The 15,674-nt window shown below is 47.2% G+C and overlaps 1 protein-coding gene across 11 annotated transcripts in view; it reads left to right on the plus strand.

Annotated features, from left to right (window-relative positions):
• The window catches only part of ZNF536 (zinc finger protein 536), a 434,845-nt gene that overhangs the window by 105,369 nt on the left and 313,802 nt on the right, over positions 1–15,674 (plus strand). For 8 of the 11 annotated variants that reach the window (XM_053211371.1, XM_027044877.2, XM_027044879.2 and 5 more), the window contains one exon: positions 10,755–10,870. The exons of the other annotated variants lie outside the window; for them this stretch is intronic. The gene's annotated coding sequence lies outside the window, so the exon portion shown is untranslated. The remainder of the gene's footprint in view (positions 1–10,754; positions 10,871–15,674) is intronic. 11 annotated transcript variants of the gene reach the window in all.

Here is a 15,674-nt window from a genome sequence, read left to right on the forward strand (position 1 = left end):
GAGGGTCCCCGGAATAAATCTGGGGCAGCAGTGCCGTCCCTGATGGGAGACTGCACTAGACTCAGCTTCCTCCTCCCAACATCCCCCACCCCCCGCCCCGCTGCACAACAATGTCATCTGAGCAAAGGGACTGGATTCCATGCACATTCTCTTTTAGTTACTTCCCCTTCGCGCCTTCCCAGCGCATCGGAGACAAACGTCCCAAGTGAAGGATAGTTTTCCTCTTGCATCTTTGACAAGCCTCTCACCTGCCCAGGCTCTCTCACATCCCCTTGGGCCAGGGCTTGGAGCAGAGGGAAGATGGCACTCTCTCAATTATCATTGTCTCATACCTGCATATATACACAAAAATAAGCCTGAATGCTTTTTCCTAGTATGCAGTTTGCTGTCTATTTTTAACTTGTACATGCAGGGCCCCAAAGAAAATTCTGTGAGGAAGTAAGAGCATATTGAGGTCACAGAGATACAACCACCGAAGAACGTAAGGTAGCTGCGGCGATGACATCCTTTATAAAACACGAGTCTCTCAGAGAGAGGGCTCTCTCTTCTGCGACAGGCATCGCGAGCGTCGGCTGCCCATCTTCTGCTGCTGTGCACTTAATTCGGTTCCAGCCATGGCAGGAAGACTTGGGGGAAAAAAAATCCCACCATTAAAGACGTGCTCTTTGTGTTTTCAATCTGTGACCCCAGAAATCTCTTTAGCAAGCCATGGTTCAGTGAACTGGCACACAGCAGCCGTTCAGCAGTGGAGAACTCATAAAACAGATGGGAGCTTTACATTTTTGTTTAGTTTTTAAGAGCAGTTTTTATAACATCGCTTAAAACCATTCTGATGCATCATACTGTTTACACTCAAAGCTTTGTAGCTAAGATGTTTACAGTATGGAGAATGTTTTAAGATATTTTATAGTTATGATATTTGGATAATTGGCAAGGAAAAAAATAGTTTGTTGAGATTGCAGTGATGTTGGTAATCGTGAAGTAACTTATGAGTCTCAATAAATATGTCCAGTTTGGTGGAAAGTACAAACTCAGTTAAAACAAAACAACACAAGAGGGAATATCTTTTTAGTGAAATCATTTCCTTTTCTTAATCAAAAGATGACAGGCAGGGCTTTAGAACTCCCATCTGTGTGGTACCATGCCACGGCCCTGCACACACTGCCTCTCCCCTTGAGACTGAGAGCTGCATCACGTCGGGCCGCATTGCTATTCCGCACGAGTTCATGCAAACACCGAAGTTAACAAGGTTCGGTTTCAGCAGGCCACCTTAAAGCAAACCCGGGACGGCCCCGCGCCCCCCCATATCTCCGTGCAGTGGAACTCACAGAGATTGTTTGTAATGTCAAAGAATTTATGCAGAGCTAGGATTTAGAACTCCCTTTTTTTTTTAACTGCCCAAAATGGCATTAATCAAAAACAATAACTCCTTTTAACTTTTCTAAGTGCTCTAAAGGAAAGTATGAAATAATCCGTGTGTGGGCCACAAATGTGGAGAATGCAAACATTTCATAATAAACATGTTTAAATGAAAGTCCCTGGCAAGATAGTCTCAAAGATAGTACATACTGGGTTAATTAATGCATCCTCATAAAAATAAACCTCACTTTTAAGATTTGACCAGTAAAAATCATTAGCATATTTGGATCAGATGACTTTATGTATACATTGAACTTCCCCGCTGCAAATTGTCCTTGGAATGCCTGGAAACAGCTTTCAGTTTAAAGTCTAAACTCCCCTTCTATCTGCTGCTTGTGTTTCCAATACAGTGATACGATGATTTATTCTGGTTTTATCTGTTATACCTGCAATTGATCTACTGGTGATGGGATTAAATTTATCATTTTCGTTGTATAAATCATGGTTAGATAGCCAGAAAAATGTTTAGTTGCATAAAAATTCCTATTGTTTGCTTACAACACACAACGTTTGATTTTTGCTGTAATCAAATTACGATAGCACATTATTTTTACTCCCAAGATGTTTCTTTTTTGCTATCTTAAATTGAATCATTTTGGTCTATCCACAAATGCTACCTTTAAAAAAAGAAAAAAAAGTATTTTCCTGAAATCATACATCGAAACAAAGTGTTGACTTTGGGCTGTGGATCCTTCCTTGTTCTGAGGTTCTGCTAAATTAGAAATCACGTAATTTTCTTTCTCTTTAAAAAATATTTTTTTAATGTTTATTCATTTTTGAGAGACAGAGACAGAGCATGAGCAGGGGAGGGGCAGAGAAAGAGGGAGACACGGAATCTGAAGCAGATTCCAGGCTCTGAGCTGTCAGCACAGAGCCTGACGTGGGGCTTGAACTCATGAACCACAAGATCATGACCTGAGCTGATGTTGGACACTCAACCAACTAAGCCACCCAGGCGCCCAGAAATCACGTAATTTTCTAGGGCTAGTTATGGTGTGGATGATTCTGGTGTAATGTTGTGCTTTTTGTACAGGAGAAGACGAACTACCACAATAGTAAAACCAAGCTCGTTTTAAAAGAACTAGAATTGGAATTCATAAGCCCAGTAGGAGTTAAGTTGTGACCATCCAGACAGTGAAATTCTGAACCTGAGATAACGTTGCACTTCAAATCCTTATGAAAATAAAAACAACCCGACACAAATTATTGAAGGGAAAACTCCAGTGTGAGTTTAATTTTATCCAACTTTATTGGCAGCTTATTTTGAACTAATGTGCAATAAAATTGCCAAGCAGAACAATTCAAAGAAATGAGAAAATACATTCTTTTGTTGTTGTTGGTTTCTTACACTGTTTGTTTTCATAAAGACTGTAGAGCAGTAAACACCTGAAGAAATGATTCGGGTTTTGTCACCATCATGCTTGGCCAGAGAGCTTCAGGGATCAGTCCTCTTGTGATGGGCCAGTTGAAGAAAGGGCGGGGGCTGGGCCGTCAGCTTCAGTGTGTCCCAGTCTGGGTCTGCCCTCTCCCCCACCCCCATGGGGACACATGTGGCCCCTGGGTAAGCCCTTCTATGGTACCATCATTCTGGCTTGACTGGGAACAAGACAAGTGCCCACTCCGAAGAAAGTGCCTTTCACATGAATGTTTCTGGAAAAGGGCTTACAAGTCCAAGGGATCCAGCAGATTATAAACAGTGTCGGCTTTATCCCCTCGTTTTAAACCAGAGACTCAACATTGCCTATTTTAGAGAGCATGTGTTTATGCCTTCAAAATGGACCTCTGCATGTGTGGATGTCTGTCCAGAAGCCACACCTAGTGATTCCCGGGGCGGGTGAGCACCTCTCTGTAATAGTCAATCACAAGCTCCATTTACTGATGTGGACAAGCTTCTCAACACTTCCCTCTCCCAGTGCAGGGGCCTGGCCCTGGGGGAGGCTCTCACTTGGGGGATGCCTGCAGGAAGGCTCTACCCTGGGTGGGCTGGCACCCATCTAGAGACGAGGAGGGAGGGAGTGATATGCATAAGGGCTGCCGACTGGTGGTCCCAGAGGAGGCCCAGATCCTCCGGGCAATGGGATTAAGAATCCAACATGCATGTGTGAATTCACCATGGCAGAAGCCCACAGTTTCTACCAGACTTTTGAGGGAGTGCCTTTCTTGTGTGTGTCTGCGAAACATACACTTTGCTGGATGGACCCTTTGATGTAAAAACTGGGAGATGGTGATCTCCTTTTGCAGAAATCAGATGCAGACACAGACTTTTGCTCCTGAGAAAGTCTCACCCATGGATGCTGGGAGGGGGGTGCGTTGGGAGGAGGCAGAAGGCTGGTCACCCCCAAGTGCACCCTACAAAGCCCACCGTGGCAGGACTTCTTAAGGCAATGTGTTGAGGTGATGGTTGTGACGACCATGAACAACAATGTTAAGGAAGTGAGCCAAGGCCTTGGGTGGGAGTCAGGGAAAGCAGTCCACGGGGGAGGCCCAGCTCAGGTGCTGAGCTTTGGGAGCTGGGGGTCAGTGCTGATGTGTACCCCTGTGCCAGCTTGCTGGTCCCCCACCTTCCAGGCCTTCCTCCAGTTATGGGACTTGGACTAGGGACCCCGATGTGTGCCTCCTTTGCTTCCTCCTTTGTGCCAACACTGGGCCTTATGTCTCAGTTAGTTCTTGAATCTCTTTGCCCTCACCAGCACCTGCCATGGCCTGAGAGCTGGAGAAGAGTGGTTATTTGCCGAGGCTGGGCTTGTGTTGGCCTCGGGGATTCAATTTCCCCATGGCCAGAGGTCCTTTGGAGACCTCGGGGTTCAATCCCTAACTTGTACGCTTGAAGGAAAGGGACTCCGGAGGTTGGCTGGACTAGTGGCAGGTTGCCGATGCCTAGCCCTGTGGCCTTGTCTCTGTGTCGCTCTGCTTGTCTAGTTCGGTGTATGTGAGCCCACGTTCTGTGGGAGACACGTGATAGGAGGCCAGGACTGTAAGAATTTCCCCTCCCTCTGGCTTAGCTTTTAGTATAACAACGATGGGAACAGGCCATAGCTAACTATGTGCCAGATACACCATCTCAATTAACGAATCATTAATTATCTCACTTAATTTAACTCTCGCAACAACCTTGTAAGATAGGTGCTACTGTCATCCCCATTTTGCAGATCAGGAAACTGGGACTCAGTCAGGATTTCAGGTGCTCAAATCAGAAATGTGGTGGAGGCCCCTACCCCCAAAATTGGCATGCTCTACTCCCCGCCCCGCACCGTTTCCTCGACGCTAGGAGATGAACTTCAGATTCATTGTGGCTGAGTGTTTTCCTCTTTGATATAGCGAGGCATCTATTTTACATATTAAATGAGGCATAAATATTGTTTTTTATTTAGGGCAGTATTATGTGAAATTTCCATTTGAAACAAATTGATTTCAGGAAACCTGTGAGTCCATTTCAAGAAAAGTCGTAACAGTTAATGGTACAGGTGGAAGCAGATGTGGTGAGAAGGTGAAGGTGCTATGCAAATGACTGAAATTTGGGTCACATTGTCCCTAATCTAGTCAAGGTGGGAGGAAAGAGGAAATACAGTCATTCCACATGTAGAAATTTCAGGTGAGTTGCTGACTTCTCTGGCAGTGTCTTATGACCAGTTTGCTTAAGGGTGAGTCTTCGGTGTTTATTTTTCCTAACATGTGTCTGAGGCAGTAGCTCCTTACCTTCTAGCAGGAGCCAGAGATCCAAGAAGACTGGAGTCTTCCTTGAGGCTCATGCCTGGGTCTGAGCCTGCCTGTCTCAAAGGGAACTGGCCTCTAGCTTTGAATTAATGGCAGGGCTGGAAGCAGAAGGAAGGAGTTGGTGGCTAATCAAGGCTGGAGGACTGTCAGTGTCAGAAGACATCTCTCTAGCTCTTGTGCATCTGTGTAACACCAGGTTGGCAAGGTGTTGATGACTGTACTGGGGTTGGCATATGGTCCTGCTGACTACCAGCCATCCAGGACATGCCTCCCCATGCAACTGTGACTGCTGTCACAAAGAAACAGTTTACCTGACCACCAAGAGGTTGCCAGTCCAATAGTTCTCTAACTGGCTTCCATGGCACCCCGCAGGTTCCAAGGAGAGGTTGTGACAACCAAGGGAAGAAGGGGACTCGGGGCTCTTCCCTGCAACTTTGACTACGTTCTTTCATCAGCTCATATGTGGGAAGACCATAGGAACCTTCATGGCTGCCTTCAAGTGTAGGTGTTATGTCTTCTGCCAAGTTCCACTGATCTGCCAATGTCTATATTGAGGCAGATCAGTGGAACTTGGCAGAAGACATAACACCTACACTTGAAGGCAGCCATGAAGGTTCCTATGGTCTAGTCCCTTGCTTTGGACAGCCTGGCCACCAGCACATTTGGTAGAGATAGATGTCCACTTGGGAGCAAGCTTTCCATGGGCAGGGGACCCAGGACCCCCAGGCTGAACCGCTCAGCAATCTCAGAGAATAATGGCTGGTAGTTGAGTGGTAACAGGTGCCAGACCCTGAGCTAAGCACTTTTGGATACATTATCTCCACTCAATGGATGAAGAAAGGGAGGCTTGGGTGATGATGTGACTTCTCAATATCAGTGCTGGTATTTACTGGGACCTGGTCTAGGATCTCTGCTCCTCATGGCTGTGACTCCTGCCTCCCAGGGAAGATTCTGTCAGTGTCCAGCCAGTGTAGGATTGCACTGAAGCCAGGTGTCTTCTGGTCAGAAACACCTGACCGACTCCTTTTATCCTGAAGATTCAGCCCAGAGGCGGGAATATTTGTCTCCCTCATAAGTCTGCCAGAGTCCTACAGGCTGCCCCACACAGTTCTCTAGGGGGTCTGTGTTCTTTGAGTTATGGGAAGGAAGTCAAGGATGGATGACCAAATCCTGTGACAATGAACAAGACCTTACTTACTATTTCTTCTCTTACACTGTACATCAGCCCACTAGATGGGCATACAGGGGCTTATGTACACACTTGTTCATTAAAGAGATACCAGCACTATTCTTTCATCCATTTGTGAGGCACTTTGCATTTCCATATGTATTTTTGCATTTACACATTAATTCATGCATTTATTACTTTTTAAAAACTCTTTTCATCTTCACTTACCTCTCCATCCATCCAGGCACGCGTGCCTTTGTGCTTTCATTCACTCATTCACCTATTTGCTCATGTATGCATTTGTTAGTTCGTTCATTCAACAAATGAAACACTTTGAAATGAATTGAAGCCCTTGAAGAAACGTGGAATAGTTTAACCATGACCCTGGGTAGACCGTGGGCATCTTTCTCATCACTGGGAATAGAGTCACATGAAGCTGGATAAATAGTGCCAGGGGCCCCAAGAAGAAATTATTGCCCTGTAAAAGGCACAGCAGAACCTATCCACTGTTACTGTGAAATCCAGATGCCACTTGTGTGCTGGGGTCTTTGAGGCTGTCCTCTCCAGGGCTTCTACAGTGCCTGAGAATTCATAGGGTCCCCCAGGACCGCCTCCATAAGTCTTGTGACCCTGAGCCATCCTTGGGCTCCTCCTGGAACGTGAGACCTGGAAGAATCCCCAACGGGGAAGCAATAGACAGCTGAGTCCAGGAACCAGGACAGTGGTGTGACGGGATGGACAGGAGGGGCTGACTGTCCAGATGAACTCGTGAGGAGCATGAGCGGGCAGGAGGTGCAGGGAAGGGAATCGCGGGAATAAAAAAATACCAAAGGTCCTGCAGAACTAACACTTCCTTTTCTTCCTCCACCAAAGAGTTTCCATCCATTGTCTTTTTTTTTCCGAAATTCACATTATCAATGAAAGACAGGTGGGATGAATGCTAAGGTGCCTGTTTCTCTAGTTAAGATTCTATATTTGGAAGCACAGAAACCATAAAATGCAATGCAAAGATGAGGTGAGATTTCTAGCAATAGTAGTAATGTTGACTGCAAGCCAGGCTAAGAGCGAGAGTATTTTACACTTGGACACGAAGTATTTTGGGACGGACCTGCCTCCCCCACATGAGGATTAGACATAACTTTTGTGTCTGAGTTGGTGTCATGAATATAGGTTGATTGTTCAGAGGGCTCAGATGTGGACTTCTTTTGGTTTGCTGAGATGGTTATTTGCTTCCCCACTCAACTTGCCTTACTGTGCATGGCTCCAAATACATAGAGGTGTTTTTTTTCTGCTTCACAGATTGTATTTCAAGTATCTGGCTACCCTGGCTACCAGTATCCTTTAATAAGTAGATCATCAACCAATGGCTTCCATACACGCTGGCTGTATGGGGCATCTGTTGGTCCCGGAAGATGTTTTCGGCCTTCCCCGCTCCATGAATACTTTCCTCACTGCACGGAAGGTGGCGGGTGGCCAGTTGGAAGCTCACCCTGCCTTCCTTTAGATTGTACTTAACTCCCAAGGTGCCCTTCTTCCCCCAGGTACTCCTGAAGTCTCACCCCAAGAAGCCAAGCTCAGGTAGCTTATAGTACCTATGTGTCAGAACCCCACCCACTTGAATCTCAACTCATGGCCAATCAAAAGAGTTCTTACTACCGCTGGTTTCCTAGGTAACTGAAGCAGCCAGTTGGGAAGGGCAACAGGAAAAGGAAGACACACAGGCATGTGGCTCCCCCTCTGTGTTCATCCTTCATCCACCTCGGGCCCAACCCTGCCCTCACCGTCCAACCATCCCTTTGATTATTGCTCTACTTGATTTAAAATACACAGCCATAAACACTCAGGGCAGCCGGCAGCATGGCCGGATATAATATTAATTTCTTTTCTGGTTTATTTGTGAAGGAGTCAACCATATAAATCACTTTAAGCCCCTAAGACAGAAAGTGAAATCACGTCTTGAAATGGAAAAGTATAGTATGTTACCATTAAAATCTAAGAAGAATATGCGATCAATTTGAGGCTCCTAATGTAGATATAGTTTTGCTAATCTTGCTTTAGATTATGCGAAATGCTCAGAAAGTTTTCTCCCCCCTCTCTGTTTTAGCGGGAAGCGTTGGGTACCTATCAGCGGCGTATCATTAGAAAGTCTGCTGTCTGCTGGACAGTCTCCTTGTAATGCCATTTTTCATGACTTGTTTAATTAACAACCATTTTTGACCTAGACTTGTTATAAAAGTATTGCCATTCTCTCCTGCTAAATTATGTCTAATGAACATATTTGCATGTTATCAGATATAGCAATATATCATTTCAAATTTTGGCGTTTAAGCCTGCATCACTCAAAACAGCTTTTGTGGATTAGTAAGCAGGTGAAATAAAAAATCTCATTTCATATCTGACATTAATAACTTTCAGGGGGAATGAGCATTGGCATTTATGTCTGGACCAGAATCGAGCCCAATGTCCTAGAAACACAAGGGCAGCAGACAAACCTACTCACCAGATAGGAAAATAAATCATGCATAATGCAGAATTTCTACCTTACATGTTAATTAATGTGTGCAATCAATTACTGATGTTACAATATGAGAAAGAAACTGGTGGGGAATGGGGTAATAAAAAATACCTATAGATTTATCTGCTTCTTTTTTCTATTTAAACAAATAGTCTTCAAGCCTGTGAATGCTGTGTTGAGACATGCTCTGAATAATAAGCATCATAAAATCTAATCAGATTTATAAGAGGAATTGATTGTTGTGGCAGGAGGAGAGGGTGGAAAATAAGCCGAAATTTAAGTGTTAATTTTTATGCTAATCCACAGTGGCTTCATATGAAGCAATTTTGTTCTGCGCCACAAATATAAAATTGTCCCTTGCAGAGAAATGTCAGCTTGCTAGACCTGAAAGCAGTAATTTATTAGGTATGTTTCTATTAGTATGTGTCACAGTTGTTAGCAGGCTATACACACAATGGTGCTTCATACTTATCCTCCAAGTCTCAGAATGTTTCAGCTCAGTGGCTGGAACGTGGGGCATTAATACATTATCATATGCGGGGTGGTCTGTGCCCTGTGGACAAAAGGCTATTTAATACAATTTAATGTCATTCTGAGAAGAAGTGGAAAAATAAAGACGGGGAATAAAATGGCATCTGTGTGTTTCACAGTGCACTCATGCACAAACCCTCAGTTTAAGAGGTATGACATTTCTGCCAAGAAAAAGAATAAAACTGGGGCATTTTTTTTTTATAACCTGTTCCCCACTGCAGTATTTTCTAAATGCTATTAAGTGATCGATTTACACGGCCCCATGATGATGTCATCCATAAGAAGGGGAATGCAGATGACAGCAAAATACTAGTGACAGTGACCTTGTTCCAGAATCCTTGGAACCCTGTCAGCTCTGCTTCCAGTATATGGTTTCAAAGAATGTACTTTTTGGACAATATCTAGTTACTGGGTAGTGAATTAATAGAGTTAAGGGTTCTGATGCAATTCACATATAGGTCAATTACATGCACCAACATCTGCTCTGTCACTATCATTTGCATATAGCATTCATATGTTAATGATGCCTCTTTTTACTCAAGTAATATATTTAAAAAACAAGATTTGCATATCAGTTTGGATCAGTATATTACAAGCAATTTATCATTTTCTCCTTCTTGTTATGATTTTAAGAACAATATCTTGAGTGATGGCTGCTATATTTGAGCACGGCTCTGATTTATACAAGAAACCCTTCAGTGGGAAAGCTTCTATTCTAAAGCTGCTTAAAGCCTTATAAATCAATAATGACGCAGATGGACTGGTGATAATCTATTTAGAATGCCTGATAGCAAATATTGTTGTACAGATGATTAGAGTGGTAACTGTTTTAGCAGAAAGCCTTGCCTCTCTTTGTAAATGGTAAGTTTGAACAAAAAAGTGCTCGCAAGCAGACTTGGTGTCAGGAAATCTCTGAGCTGGGGTCTGGATTGCAAAGGGGAAAACATGGGGGGAGGAACAAAGGGACTTCCCGCGCTCCTGCCAATATAATCATATCAATCCCTGTTTCTTTAACAAAACAGGACCTCTTAATGGAATTGTGTCTTCAGGTGTAAATAGCATTAAAAGCTGCTTCTCCTCTCCTCTTTGCCCTGATACAGCACAAGGAGTGAGAAAATAAAGTGGAGGTTGTCAGAAGTGGCAGCTGCTTGGAATCCTGATAAATATAAGCTTTTATTGATCTGATGAAAATGAAGGATCCCAGTGCTAGGCAGTATTTAGCTTCTTGTCTACAGCACGTCACCGGTGGCCTTGCATTGGGATAGATTTTCATTCTCCTACACGGGATTTGATTTCATCTTTAACCTTTTCAGTTGAATTTCCTTGACCTCTGCGTATTGCTGTGATTTGGTGAATTTGTTACATTTCACTTTACATCATTTCTTTCTATATTTCCTTTTGTGATAGGGAACTGGGACGCCCCTCTGGCGATCTGTCAGTGCCTGGATCAGCCACATCCTTTCTGGGGTGTTTTCTCACGAGACTGACAGTCCTTAAGACAAGTATGCCGTTAAGCTGCTAAGGTGAGTCTTAACGATATTAGAACTCTCTGCCCTGGACACACATCGTTTCCTCCTGCTTTGTGGAGTTGACCTAACACAGATCCCGACCAAACAGCCCTTCTCTCTCTCCTCCTGGCCCCAGGGGCTTCCTCCTGGCCTTCCCCCCCCCCCCCCCATCACCCCGGTAGGACTCCCCTGCCTGCCCAAGAGCTCTGGCTGAGTGGTGGCCCACAGGACCTTTCCCCAGGGCCGGGAGGTTTTCCTTTGTGGTTTGGGTGTGTGTCTGGGGAATGGGTGGGGAGGGGGGGAACAAAGGACTCACAAAAAAAGGGTTATTTTCCCCTCTGTGACTTAATTCCCTTCTCAAGTTTTCTTCTGGGATAAATCTGAGGCTTCAGTTCGCAATCCTGAGGTGCCGCTAACATATTCTGGTTCCGAGAAAGGGCCGCTGTTATTTTGAGTAGTTTTGATACAAGCAAATCAAAGTGAAGATTTGAAATAGCTTTTCTGAAAGCCCAAGCTGAAGTCATAAATTATTCTGCACCATGATTCTTTCTGATAGTAAAACCATACCTCTCAGCCTGACATTGCTGAAATGTGCAAAAGTGAAAGTTAGAAATAAAATGAAACATTTAAATCTTGGCTGTTGAGAACCTCAGATAGACATCAAGGCCAGTCGATAAAGGCCCCTATCAATTAGGCTTCTATAGTTATCCTTAGATTCGGTTTATTAGCAGTTGCCCAGGTACGGGGTTCCAGCGTGAAGAATGGGCAGGGCCAGGTGAAATGCAGGGAGAGACCGTAAGCTGGAAAGTGAGGGTGTGGCGTGCCAAGGTGCGCGTGGTGGCAGGGCACAGGGCCACGGGGCGGGGGGGGGGGGGGGAGGGGGGGCGGCTGCCTCACATCGTCTCGTGGGAGAAAATATTTGCCGCAAAAGGGTTGGAAGTTTTCCCTTTTTTTACCCCCTTTATTTGAGTTAGAAAGTGTTGATTTCACACCGTGGTGAGTGTTTTCCGTCAGCCTCTTGGTGGGTGTATTCCGTGTTAAGAACAAGGAGCAGTGAACGCCAGCGGCCCGGCGGGCCTCCCCCGGCAGCGGGGACTTCTGCAGGGCCCCGGCTCTTCTCTGGCGGTGGAGAAACCAAGGGCCTCCCGGCCCCGGGCTTCCAGACTGAGCTGTTTGGCTACTTCCCTCCTCAGCATATCACAGGCAGAGCAATTTTTGGTTCCATAGCTGTTTGGTTGGGAAAACAAGACTGTGATTGCCAGTAAGGTTTAGAATTTGCCTGCCAGATAAGGGAATGTCTGTGAAGACTATTTTCCCTCTTGGGAGGCAAAACACAGATGGGGGAGTTAGGAGTCTTACAATATTTAGCTGCTACATTGATGGTAGGAATTCTGCTGCGTGGATGCTCACAGTTTCCGAAAGCCCAGCTTAGCGCCACTGCCGAGGGCCTCAGGTAGAAGAGACCTGTGAGGCTGGTTTTCCCAGGGGAGCCGCTGCCCCAGCTTGTTCTGGAGCATTCCGTGCTCTGTGGCTCCTGAGCGGGAGAGGAGGCACTGCAAGGGGGCTAACCATTTCCCTTGACCTGCATCGGACGGGGAAGGAGAGAGAAGGCTGAGCTACCACATCTGACCAGGTGGGGGGACTGAGCGGGAGGCTCCGGACTGACTTGAGCTTCTTGTGCGAATGGACATGGCCATCCTTCGGGTGGTTTCTCAGACTCTAGAATAAGACACGCGCCAGTTTCACTTCCGGCACAGAGGCCCATGTTTTAGAGAGTTGATCACCTGGGCCTCAGAGAGGATAAAGGACAATGATGTGGTGTTCTTGGGACTGGCGGTGAGAAGGTGGGGAGATTTTCCTGCCCGGAAAATGTAAATCTTGGAATGATTTTAGGGTCATGTGAACTGGAAGTAGGATTCGCAACCTTCTATCTGAGAGCGAGTTTGGGGCCCTGGAGACCAAGAGAGGAGACAGGTCTTAGGGACAGGCACCTCCTTCCAGGCCTGTCGCTAACTTCCCAGCTCCAGCACACAGGATTCTCGGGCCCCGGAGTTGGACGCTTTCTCCAAATAGTCTGGAATTGTGATGTTCTAGTTGGGCCATTTCTGGACTCCTAAAGGTACCTGTCAGGACCCTTGCTTCTGTCCTCTCCAGGACCGTCTTCCCGATCCTTTAAAATGGACACTTGGCCTTTCAAAGTGTTCTATAAAACGCTATACACGTGCAGCTTTGGGACAACCAGTCACCCTGAAGCACCATTGCATAGAAACCCCAAGCAACCTAGTAGTAACCGAACCCCTCACACGTGCCAGAAAATGATTTAATAGCCCACCACAACGTGGATTTCCAGAGAATCGCCAGCAGGGACAGGAGGCAGAGCCGTGAGGTGTGGCTGTCCGGCCCCCCTGAGCTCCACCCTTCAGAAAGACCCCAGGACTTGCAGAGGCCAGCGCATCTCAGAGACCATAGGACCTCTCGCCTCCGTCCGACGGACACAGCGTGGCCCCTCTGAGGCGGCTGTGGGCAGGACCTGGGACTAGGGTGCTGGCCCCGCTGTGGCTCCGGCTGTCCTGAGGTGGCCCCGTTGTCCTGGCACAGCTGCGTGAGTCAACAGCCCTCCTGCAGCAGTAATTACTTGAGTTAAATGCTGCGGTAGCGGTACTCTGGGAGCACAGAGGAGGGAGTGAATAATTGTAATTTCTATGTGATAATGATGATAAGCCCTGCATATGTGTGTGGGGCTTTGCGTCGTATTTGATCTTCACCAGGAGATCTCCGGGCTCATGGAGGTAAAGATCAAGATTCCCGCAAACTCCTCTGTAGCGGCTGAATGAGGTAGGAAAGTAAGGTCTCGTTATTCTCACGCGGCCCCAAAGAAAACTCAAATCGGAGATCATTCGAACTCTGGAGAACAGGTACGGTGGAACTGGTTCTGGTCCAGAAGTTTCTTGGGCTTATCTTAATCCTCACTGTGTTCCCAGCAGGTAGATACTGTCATTAGTTCCATTTTCCAGATATGGAAACTGGGAGCAGAGAAAGTAAATGGACTCCCTCAGGTCACACAGCTAGCGTGTGGTGAGCATGCTTCTTCCTGATTTTGGAGCCTGATCCCTCCGCCCGGGAGCAGTCCTGGGTACAGTCTTAGACAACACAGGCAAGCTGCCTGCCCTTAAGGATCTTGTGTTGTGGGGCTAGGAAGCAGCAGACAAGGGAACCATGGATAAGATGATGTCAGATAGGGGTAAGTGCCACGAGGAATGTCTGGGATGGGAAAGAGGGAGGGAGGGTCCTTGAGAGGGGTGGGTGGTTAGGATGGCCCTCCTGAGGAAAGCACATTGCAAATGAGAGGGCTGAAGGACATACAGAAGCCAGCCAGGTGCTGGTCTCGAGGAAGAGCATTTCTGGCAGAGGGAACAGCATGTCTGAGGGACGGGGTATAGGCCAGTGAGGCTAGAGCACAGTGTGCCCTGGCGAGAGGGTAGGTGGGTTGGAGGGCCTGGATTGGGCATGGCTTTGTAGACCATAGTGAGGAGTGTTGCCTTAGTTTTATGTCTCTGTTGCTTTTGACCGGCGGGTGTATCTTGAGAAGCTCTCGGGCCCCTGCCCTCAGAGGCAACATGGTGACTCATGATAGTGCCCAATGGCTGCCCACTGGAGCTTCCTGTGCAGCCCAGGGAGGCCCGAGCCGACCCCCCCACCCCCCGGCCAGCTGTGGGCTTGGGCACAGTTGCAGGTGGAAGGCTGTGGGGGCCCCCCTTAGTCAGGGAGCTTCGCCTGCCTGGGTCCGTGTGGGGGTCTGGGAAGCATAGGCCCCTCCCATGCCTGACTCCAAGCTGAGATGTGAGCACTGTTTTGTTGTTAATGCTGATTCAGGGGTTGTCTGGTAGCATGCGGACTCTTGGTGATGATAGTCTGGCCTCTTTTGCCCTCAGCAGACTGGTTGCTGGACTCTAGGAGGGTGAGCAGACACCTTGGCGATCAACGCTTCCTTTATTTTAGAAGTTTAGAGACTGAGGCCCAGAGAGGGCCCAAGGCACGGTTGTGCCCAGCCCGGCTCTCACCTGAGCACAGCAGACGGGCCATCTGGCAGCTCCATGCAGCTTGGGGGCCACTCTGAGCTGGTGCAGGCCACGGCAGGGGCTGGGGCTGTCCTGACGTTTGTCTAGTCGCTCCCAGAGCACCTCGTACGGCTCCTGGCATGCCGAGGGGTCAGCAGTCATCCGGGGGGCATTGATTGATAACCTCTCGCCTCTGCAATTTGTAATCATTAGAATTTGTTGCACCTTGCTTTAAGCAAACGCAATCAATATGTACCAAATCCACACCGCTTTCTATATTCCCCGGAATGCAGGGATTGCCAAGCCTAAGGCCTACTTGGGTTTGATGTGTGCCGACATTCAGGACACGATGAGGCCGGGACTGGCTGGGAGGTCCTGATCTCTGCACAGGTGACTGAGGGTTGCTCCTCAGGTGTTCTATCTAATAGGCCCATCTTAGGGATACAGAACCCTGCAGGTTTTGAACAAACATGATCAGTGCTAAAGCCAGCTCAGCTACGGGAGGGCTAGTGCTCTGCCCCAGACTGAGTTCCTGAGGACAGGGACATCTACATGGGCTTTGACCCAGCCTTTTACTGTGTGTCCTGGACAGGCCTCAGCTCTCTCTCTGGGCAGTTGTCCTAGACCCAAATTCAGGGTCTAGGTGGTAAATGCAGGAAGCTGGATGTGGACAGAGCAGGCTGGAGGGTCTGAGCATCCCCTCAGCCCTCATCGTTGCAGCCACCACCTAGGAATGTGGGCAGATTGCTTTCTTCAGGTCG

This window comes from Acinonyx jubatus, chromosome E2 (genome assembly GCF_027475565.1).
Source record: "Acinonyx jubatus isolate Ajub_Pintada_27869175 chromosome E2, VMU_Ajub_asm_v1.0, whole genome shotgun sequence".
Taxonomy (NCBI): Eukaryota; Metazoa; Chordata; class Mammalia; order Carnivora; family Felidae; genus Acinonyx; species Acinonyx jubatus.